The sequence below is a fragment of the Hevea brasiliensis genome, chromosome 3 (assembly GCF_030052815.1).
Source record: "Hevea brasiliensis isolate MT/VB/25A 57/8 chromosome 3, ASM3005281v1, whole genome shotgun sequence".
NCBI classification, from domain to species: domain Eukaryota; kingdom Viridiplantae; phylum Streptophyta; class Magnoliopsida; order Malpighiales; family Euphorbiaceae; genus Hevea; species Hevea brasiliensis.
Genome location: NC_079495.1, coordinates 96,989,395 through 97,000,542, shown reverse-complemented (window position 1 = coordinate 97,000,542; position 11,148 = coordinate 96,989,395). Strand labels below are relative to the sequence as shown.

At 31.5% G+C, this 11,148-nt stretch overlaps 1 long non-coding RNA gene across 1 annotated transcript; it reads left to right on the top strand.

Annotated features, from left to right (window-relative positions):
- Positions 1-9,590: 9,590 nt before the first annotated feature.
- LOC131178534 (uncharacterized) lies at positions 9,591-10,874 on the top strand. Its single transcript, XR_009147449.1, has 3 exons — positions 9,591-9,723; positions 9,965-10,026; positions 10,730-10,874. It is a non-coding gene; the product is annotated as an uncharacterized LOC131178534 (long non-coding RNA).
- Positions 10,875-11,148: the final 274 nt, after the last annotated feature.

Sequence of the window (11,148 nt, the reverse complement as noted above, 5' to 3'; positions counted from 1 at the left end):
AGCCCAATCAATGCCAAAACCATGAAGAACCTGTCTTGCTGTTGCTCAAAAATATTATCAGTACATGGCAAGATAGAATTAAATTCATCTTTCAGTGATTCTACCTGTCCCAAATAATTAGACATATCTTGTTGATTTTGCTGCAGATGAACCATATATGATACTATCTTATAAATACGTTGTACATCATTTGTATATAAGGTTTTTGCCTTAGTCCAGACTTTGCAACAGGTTTTACAAGACTGAAAAATATTAAGTAATTTTGGGTCTAAAGAATGCCATAAGAGACTACATAATTGAGCATCAATCTTAATCCAATTAGCTCTATTTGTTAAAGCTATATCTATGGCATTTTTAACCAAGTGGTCATCATACCCCTGCCCCCATAAATCATAATTCCACTGATGCAGCCCAAGACAAATAATTTTGACTTCCTACTAATTTAACAGTAGTAATAACTGGTGAATTACCAATGGAAGAAAATATGGGTTTGAGAATCTCAGAACTTATATTGGATATGGGTGTGAGAATCTCAGAACCTGTGTTGGAGGTTGTATTGGAGGACTCCTCAATCTCAGACATGTTGGCAAGAGAAGCACATTGAAATGTTGCTCAGAAATACATAAGAAAAGCCTACTGTATGAAGAGGTACTAACAAAAAAGTGAGAAACAAGTGACGGGACCAGTGTGATTGAGGCTGATCCTGGGCTGGGTAATCCACTAGGCTAGGCTGTGACAGTCACGGACTCCCAGAAAGTGACCGAAAAAAGAGGGAAAGTTCCTCCCTATGAGGACTTTGTTTCAGATTTCAAATAAAACCCACCGAGGGCTCTGATACCATGTGAGAAAATAGAACAGAAGAAGAATATTGAGAATGATTGAAGAGCTTGATTATGCCCTTAAGCTAATGGTGTCAATTTATAATCTGCACAAGACAACTAAATAGGAAATACAATCCTAATTAAATACGTAATTATAACCACGATTCTAGCACCTAAATATATTTACACAATCACTATAGATACACATATCCTAGCTATTTATGGTACATATCTTAACACTAAGCAACACCTTAAGCAAGATCTCAAGTAAATATCAGCAAATTTAATTTTTCAAAGCTTGATTTATTTAATTCTTCTTTATACTTAAGGGTTTCAAATTTCTTCAAATCACCTCCTAATGTATTATTGAACTTTAATTTACTACAATACCTATTAAAAACATCAAAATTATAAAAATCAAATATCAATTAATTAAAATTAATAAATAAGCTAAAAAAAAGCTAAAAACATAAAATATACTTAAATATAAGGGCAAAATGAATGCAAAACTACCGTAAAATACCTATATAAAATGAGTGCAACACTAAATACCACATCCTAGCCTATAAAGAGCCATTTTTGGACTTATTCACATGCAAATTTGCCAACAATCAAGTATCACCTCTGGAATCTTCTTCAGAATCTTCCACCATGAACAAATCCTCCAAAAGGGACGAGGAACTAAGGGAACCAAATAGCGCTGCCAGATCAGACAACAATGCATATGGATTTGGGTCAGGTGATGATGTGGACGGGTTTGGGTTAACATCTGAAGGACATGCGACACCTAAAGCAATACAAATATTGTTTTTGAAAGCTTTTTATCTTTACATGAAGGAAATAGTGTGATGGGAAAGGATGAGGACCTTAAGCAAACAACACATCACAGTAGCCATTGTTCCTTTTCCCAACACATGTGTGCTCCGTCCCTGACATCAATGAAGCAATTATGGCTATCCCAATTATGTAACTGCCCCCTCCAGCTAAAAACCCAGTACCCTCAGATTTTGAAATTATGATGTTGTGTTATCAACTAGAACCTGAGATCTCTAACCCTATGCACATTGGAGATTTAGAGATGAATAACTCTACTGTACCTCCCTCCTTTCAAAATGAAGAAAGTAACAACTTAGACCTATTTAAAGAGCAAGCATCAGATGATATCGAAACAACTGGGCCAGGCTCACGATCTCCTTTTGAGTCCTCAGTAATTGGACTAAGCCTAAAGAGTGATCTACCTTTGTCACATATCAAGATTAACAGAATTAAGAAATAAAGGGCCAAGTCTAAGACCATTACATAGCTAAGTGACTTTTACCCCAAATTATCTCAGTTGGCAAGGAAAAAAACTTCAAACCTAGTAAAGTCAAACCTCATGTACCTTCAGAAAGTTCAAAGAAGAACTAATATTCTATGCAACCAGCCCATTACCAAATATCAACTCTTACCGATTAAAGAAGCACAGCTCATGGTGGATCTTGTGAAGAACTTAGGTCTCTCCTTTAAGAGGAGAAAAAAGAGATTTCATCAACCCGTATGCAGGGCACATTTTGAAGGATATTGACCTTCACAACCTTGCATAGGTGACCTTTTCTGCTTTTCATTATTTATTCACTTTCTAAACATGTTTTGTGCATTTTCTTAGAATTGTAGGGGTCTAGGAGGGGCATTACAGAAGTCTCATCTTAAAAATCTCATTGTTAATAATCATGTGGATGTGATGGGCATTCTGGAAACAAAGTGTGAATATATCACTTTCCCTTAATTAGAAGAATATAAGGGATGGCCAATATTGATTGGGTCTCAATTCCATCAGTGGGTCTCTTTGGAGGGCTAATGGCCATTTGTAATCTAGACTCTATTAATATTGCATGGAGAGCTTGTTTCGATAGATGGATACTCCTTTCTGGGACTATTTTATCTTGTTCATATGATTTCACCTTGGCTATCATTTATGCACCATGTGACTTAAGTGAACAAAGCCATCTTTGGGATGAAATTTCTCATGAGTTGCTTCATATAGATGGGCTAATTATTCTAATGGGAGATTTCAACTAGGTGTTACTCCCAGCTAAAAGAAAAAGTGGACTGGTATCCTACCCTCGTATGATAAATTTCTAGAATTTCATTTTTAGTCTAAATTTTTCAGATGTCTCACTTGCGAAAAGAGAGTTACATGGAGGAGTGGTCAATCCATGAGCAAGTTTGACAAGGTAATTGCCTCTTATTACTGGTTGCTTAAATTTCCTAAATTGTCTCTTCTTGGACTAATTAGAGGTCCCTCTTATAACATCCTAGGCAAATCCCACATCAACAAAACACGGGAGAGATGCTGGGTTTATAAGTTGATGGTTTGTAACTCCTAGTGACGCGTTTTAAAACCGTGAGGGCTTTAGCCCAGAGCGGACAATATCACTAGTGGGCCAGGTCATTACATTTGTGGTATCAGAGCCGCTCCGCGTGCAACCTTGAGCGATGGTGGGGCAAACCTCAGCGAGGACACTGAGTCCCATAAGGGGGGTGGATTGTAACATCCTAGGCAAATCCCACATCGACAAAACACGGGAGAAATGCTGGGTTTATAAGTTGATGGTTTGTAACTCCTAGTGACGCGTTTTAAAACCGTGAGGGCTTCGGCCTAGAGCGGACAATATCACTAGTGGGCCAGGCCATTACATTTGTTCATATCATTCACAACTATTTATGAGATCTCAAAATGAAGTGTCATCTATTGCATTCATATGGAAATATGTGAGATGACTATGAATATGTTAACATGTGATAGTGGAACCCGCCAGATGCTAATAAAACAGAGGAGGATCTGTTCGGGTCTCCACAGAAATAAGATATATAAAAAAAAATTCTACACATAAATTACCTGATTTTAAATGACATTAAAATTTACAGTAGACATGACAAGACAAGATAGAGTGCTTCGGCACCGAATGTGGCACTTCTTGCTCGGCTATACAATAGACGGGTAAGGGGCGTCACACCTCTAACCATAACCCCATCCTTCTCAAATCCAATGACCAAGATTGGGGACCAAAGCCTATTAGATTTATTGATGCATGTGAAGGAGCGGAAGCATGAAAAACATAAGTTTATATCATTGAATTCAAAAATCTTTCACCTAGGGTCATATGCATCATGCAAGATTCATTTTTATTTATTTGATTTCAATGATAAACAGCATATTAAGATTTTGTCATTTTGATAAACAGCATCTTTCACCTATGTTTGTCATTTAAGATTTTAGAATTAATTAGATTAATTTATTAGAACCCTAGATTAGATCAAGAACAAGTGCGCTAACCTTTTGATGCACTGCAGTGTGTTTGGCACCTTTGAGATGCGCCTTAGGACACCAGGTGTTGTCCCTCTAGCTTGTCCACACCAAGTTCACCAATGGCAGCCCTTGAACAGCTTATAAAGCTTTCACAATCAATTAGAAAATCAAGTTTTGCCTTTTGAGAGATTACAGATGTAAATATGACACTAGAAACGATTTCTAGTATTTTTAATTCAAGAGATTGTTGTCTAATCTCTTTGAATTGATGAGAGATGAAGAAGAAGAGAAGTAGTGGCAGCCAAGGGTGGCGGCACCAAAGAGAGAACATCAGCTTATAATTTTTGTTCTTTCATCCTTACACTTATATAGCTAGGTCATCACTTAAAACCCTTGCCACATGTCACCTTCTGATTGGCTCTAGGTTTAATTGACCCAATCACATTGTGCCAAGTGTCAAACCTATATTTAATCTTGACTTTGATCATCTTACATGATTAAAAGACATTTGGCAAGCTTATGTATAGTGCCATGTGTCACCATCTCATGGTGCCACATGTCACCCTATGAAAATGACCAAAATACCCCTGTGTCTTAATTTTGAGTTCTCAACCCAAAATAATTATTTCTCTTCTTCTAATCAATTTATATCAAATATAAATTAATTAATTAATTAATCTTTATTAATTAATTTTTCATTAATTAAATTCATATTTAAACACTTTAAATAAAAATTTAACTTATACTATACATCCAATAACCTAGATTTGGTTTCAAGCCATGCTAGGGACTTTGTAATCTAATTGCAAAGCAAACCTATTTAATTAATCAATTAAACTCTTTAATTAATTAATTCAATTATATTTAATTTGGTGATTACTTGTGTATGTGTGTGACTTACTAGGCTCATCACTAATTGGCAACAAGATATGATATCAACTCTTAATATCATCAGAACTCTTTCTTACTATAAATGATTTCTCTAAATCATTTTATGCACCTCATAGACCATGGTTAACACCTAGCATAGTATGACATGGCCACCCAATCAGTAATAAGGTTTACCTTAAATGAACTTATAATCATATGTTACCATGCATTAGAATATCTCTGTTACAAAATCCCAATTTGAGCTGGAGTCATGGTTTATGTCAAACCCCATTTGCTATGAATATTATGTTCTCTTTTAATTTCAGTTCTTGATTAAAAAGATTTTCTCATCAGAAACTCTTTTCTAAATAAATCTATCTGTCCTAGCCAGAAACTTGAAACATTAAGAACAATTAAATGAACATAGGATTTTATCACTATTTACTTAAAGGAACAGATTCCATCTTGATCAACACCTACCTCCATATATAGCTAATAGGAGCCAACACATGCCCATATACCCATACACAGTACAAGTATGAAAGCAGTATCAAACTCAAACTATCTATATATAAGATAACTGTGCTATCTCAGGTCTAAAGATTATATGTACTAATATGATTTATGACAATATATTGACAAGAGTAAACTCCATGTGCTTGTCATAAATGTCACTGGTTCGGCCTACTTATCATGCATAAGTGCCTATCATGTTTATTATATGGCATGAGACTCATCATTCCATCTTATTTACATCTCATATAAATAACTTGGGAACAAACATGATTAGAATATTTCTGGATAAGTCATGTCCTTATTGTGAAGTATCCTCGATTGTGAACCTATTTATGATACTTTGTACTAGAAATACTGTCACTCATATTCTTAACAACTTAAGAATAGAATTTCTAACAAAATATCAATGGACCTTTTCTATTACACATAAATATATTATGTAAACGGAAAAGTGAAAATGCCTTTTATTAATAAAATATGTACAAGATACATACTAAATGATATGCTCTAGGGCATACTACTAACAGCATGACAGTCTTGGCCTGGGTTTCTTGAAATGTTAAAGAATCTTTGGGTTGAAATTTCAAATTCTAGTCCCTCTTTCTCTATAAAATTAAAGCTGCTTAAGCATAAATTGAAGCTTTGGAACAAAGAGACTTTTGGTAACATTGACTCTAGACTTTATGCATTGAAGAAATCTCTGGACTTATGGGAAAACATAAGTGAACAAAGAGACATTACTACCTCAGAAATTGATTTAATACGACAGCTTAAATCTGAGTTAGTTGTTTGGGCTTCCAGAAATGAGAGCTTATGGAGGCAAAAGTCTAGGATATATATCTTTGTGTTGTTTTAGTGATGAAAACACTAAGTTTTTCCACCTAAAAGTTCCAACAGATGGTGGAAAAACAAAAACAAAATATGTATAATTACTAAAAATGGGCAGTCCTTCATAACTAAAGATACAATAAGGGAGGTCATCACTGAGCATTTCACATATCGGTTTTGTCAGCCACCTTTCTTGAGATGTGTAAGGTTAAACTTAGGCTATTCTTTCCTCAGCTAGGAGGAAGCAAGAAATTTAGAGATTCCCTTTTCACTTGAAGAAATTAAGTCAGCAGTATGGCAATGTGATTCTTCAATGGCACCTGGGCCTGATGGTGCCAAATTTTTCTTCTATAAAAAGGCATGGTCAATTATCCAAGATGATATATATAATCTCATTAGTGATTTCTACTATTCCTCTGTGCTACCTCATGTAGTTTGCTGCTCATTTCTTATTTTGGTATCAAAAATTGTAGGTGCTTGCAAATGCAAGGATTTTTGCGCCATTAGCTTGATTCATGGAGTTTACAAATTCATAGCGAAAATATTAGCGAATAGACTAAAACCTATTGTGCCATCATATGCCCAAACCAGAGTGCATTTGTTAGTGGAAAGCAAATTATGGATAGTTTCTTAGTGGAAAATGAAGTTGTGGATGATTATAAAAAGTCCAATCGCAATTATTTTCTATTCCAAATCGACTTTGAGAAAGCTTTTGACTTGGTGCAATGGGATCACATTGAAAATACTATGGTATTTATGGGTTTCAGTAGTAAGTGGATTACATGGATCATTGCCTACATCTCGAGTGCTAAGGTCTCAATTCTCATTAATAGAACACCAACACAAGAAATTAAATTGGTGAATGATCTTAAACAACACGATCCCTTGTTTCCTTTTTTTATTCATAATAGCCATCGAACCACTAGGTCTTCTAGTACAAAAGGTTATGAGATTTGCTGCCTCCAAGGTGTATCAATAGGGACAGACAACCTCATAATCTCCCATTAGCAATTTGCTGATGACACATTATTTTTTTGCCCTCCACACTACAAGAAATTTGATATTTTGTGACGAATAATCTTATGATGATTCAAATTTCATCATAAAAAAGTTACATATTATGACGAAAATGTTAAATTGTCATGATAAAAAGCTTTTTGTGACAAAATGTAATTGTGCCATCAAAACGTAATTAGTTCGTCACATATATGTACAATTGATGATGATTTATATATATTTGTCATAAAATACATTTGAGATTAGATTTCCCACTAAAATTTTGGCACCAAATTTTTTATGACAAATTAATTTATTTTATTATGAAATAAATTGCAATAAAATAAAAACATATTGTGACAAATTTCATATTGTCCCTAAAACCTTTCTTTTAATGACAATTTATAATAATCGTCATTAAATAGTTTGGAGGCAATTTTCACCTCCAATTTTTATGTGTAAATTTTTTCAATGACAAAACATTTTTATTTTATAATAATACTTAATGTGGTAAACTTAAGACTATTTGTAACAAAATCTTAGATTCGTCACTAAATATCTTCGTCTATGATGAATTGAAAAGATGTCATGTTTTTTTAGATGAAAGATTTTTATCACTTTGTGATGAAATTAATCATAAAATAAAATGATTTGTAGACAAATTCATGTTTCGTCATTATAAATACAATTTCAATTACAAATATTAAAATTTTTATGTAATTTTACGACAAAAGTCTTTTTTACTTTTATTTTTAATAAAAGAAATCGTCATAAAATAATAATTTACTATGACAAATAATGTTATGTCACTTTAACGTTATATTTGGTGATGAATTGTAGTAGTTGTTACTAAATATTTTCTAATGAATGCATATTTACCTTTTAATTAGTTAGATATGGCAAGTAAGTTTGGATTAAAATTGGACTCTATAGCTTGATTTTGAAAATATAAAATATAAAAAATAAATATTAAATTATGTTATTAACATAAAATAATAAATAATTCGCACAGCATATGGATAAAAAGACTAATTATTATTTAAATAATTTTTTAAAAAATATTTCTAAAATATGTTAATTAAAATAACTAATACTTTTTCAACAATTTTTAATAATACTTTTAAGAAAAAAAAATTCTTTCTAATTTTATAATTTCAATCCCAAACTGAGTTTTAGTAATTAAATAAATAAGCATTACAATTGAAATCCAGATTTTTTTTAAATTCTATCGAGAAAATATAAATCCGGTATAGTTGCATGTGAACTCTATTTCTGTATTCATTTAGCATAGAGTTGAAGCACATTTCACTATGTGATTTTTTTTATATACTTATTATTAATTAAATAAAAATAATCGAAAAATATAAAAATTTATAAAAGTCACCATCCCTTGTTTTTTTTCAAAATAATAAAATTAAATAAAATTTGTCTCTATTTAATATTAAAATTTTTTATGTTTAATAAATTATTGAAAATTTTAATTTTAGTGACTAAATTTTATTATCTATCTCTAAAAATTTCAAAATTTTTAATATAGCAATATTATAAAAGTTAATATTTAAAATTAATATTATCAATAATCAATTAAATGTTGAAATTCCCGAAAAAAAATGTTGAAATTAAAATATCTATATAGCTGGTTCATTACCATCCTAATTCTATGTGCTAGATGATTTTTCTAAACAGAAGTGTAGACTTAATGCGATAACTGTGTCAGTGTTAATGCATTATTTATGTGCAGAAGCAGAAAATGTAGAAGGCATTTGGGTTACTTAGGAGAATGGAAAATGATGGTACTAATGTGCATTTTGATTTTTTTTTTTTTCGGATAATCGCTGTAGCAACATATTTTTTCATTACGAGTTATTAATTTTAGACTTATTAATAAAAAATATATTTTAATATATTATTAATTAAAAATTAAAAATTAAATTTAATATATCGTAATTACAAAAATATAAAATAGTAAAATAATTTGTTAAATTGTTTTTTTATATTTTTTGTAATGATATCCAAAAAATTTCTTTAATTAATCCATAAACTTCAATAGTGTGTGCTTGCATATTTACAAGTAATTTGGATTAGTTACTATATTTTACTGATAATATTAATAAGTTGGTGTTTTTATAACATTATTTTTTTTTTGTTTTCATTTAGATAGATGCACATATGGCATAGGATGATTGCTTAAAATAGAGTGGGAGGTTTCGCATGTTCTTTAAAACTCCAATATATAATTCAGATAAAAACGCTAGGGATTGTGGATGAGAGGAGAAGAGAAAACAATATTTCGTACTTGTAGCCGCACTTGCACTCAGGGTGGGCCGTTGATCAACCGATTCTCGCCGAAGAAGAGCGAGTTATGATCATTTGATTCGGCCATGATTGGGATAAAACATGCATGTAGATATGCCTTCTCCCTTTATTTATTGAATAGATTGCGGGTGCAATTTGAATTAATTTATTTTGTTCATAATTATTGGGTATAGAAATTTGGTTTTTAATATCTTTCCTTTGGCTCTATGGCATGGTTTTTGGTTGAAATCAAAGTCATATAGGTCTGCGCTCATTTCTGAAGTTAATGAGGGAATCGATTTATAGGATATCTATGTTTTTTATTTGTTATCTTTTAAATAAATTTCAGATCTTTTTATCTTCCTTGTGATTGCAGAATCATCAAGATGTCAATTTTGAGGAAACAGAAAGGTACACTTGTTATAATGCTTGAAGGGTGCCCAACAATCGGAAATTTTATACTAGTAGCCTAATTTGAAATCTCAATAGCTTTGGGGTTATTTGAGTTTCATTACTTCAAACTAGAAAATTAGTTGTAGAACAAAAATTTTATGTGGAAAATTTAACTGAACAATAGTAGAAATTGCTTGCATGATATCTCTAATATCGCTTGGAAAAGTTGTTGTTCATTGAGATAGATACTTCAATGAATCTGCTTTTTATTTGCCTTGGCCTTTTCTTTTTTCATGAGTCTTAAAAATTTTATGTCCTTGCTACTTTTGTTTATGTTAATGTAGGTATAATTATTTGTTTATTACCATTATTATTATTTTGAAACAAATGTAGGTATAATTATAAAAGGCTTTGCTTTGAGTCGTGACTTCTTTATTAAGTGGTTGTTAGCCTTTTGGGACATGAAGGTTTATCTAGTGATTTTGATGATAACTGATTTATAGAATAGTTAAATTGATGAATTTAAATAGTGTGGCTTTGTACCTAGCTCTACTTTGATTGAGATCCTCTTGTACAATATTTGCTCATAACAAGCATCAACCAAAGGGAGTTTAGGATTTTACATTTACAATAATAATTTTTTTTTCTTAAGCTTTTATGGGAGTCTAGGGTTTTAAGTTTTAGGGTTCTTTTTTAAAAATTTTTGTATTTCTTTTTGCAGATAGAGCTTATCTTGAGAGGAAATTTACCTCCTAGCTTTGATTCAAGTGCGTGCTGCATTGTGTAAGTGTAGTAGCCTTTTCCCCTTAATTATTTTTTTTTTATCAGAAAAGGAATTCCCTTTAATTATTTTATTAGTTGTTGTAGCATTGATACCTTATTTGGGTGAACTTGTAAATATACTAATAATGAAAAATTTAGTCTCTATGTAGATTATTATTATTATTATTATTATTATTATTATTATTATTATTCACTTTTAATTAAGTTTTTGTCCACTTACTGTGTGGTTTTCACACCCTTATTCTTTCCTTTTAATTCTATATTCATTTTTTTTTTCGTATAGGTTGTTTCTATTTATTTGATTGTGCTTTTGAATTTGTTTATTGATAGGATTCTCATTTTGTACTTTTTATTGTA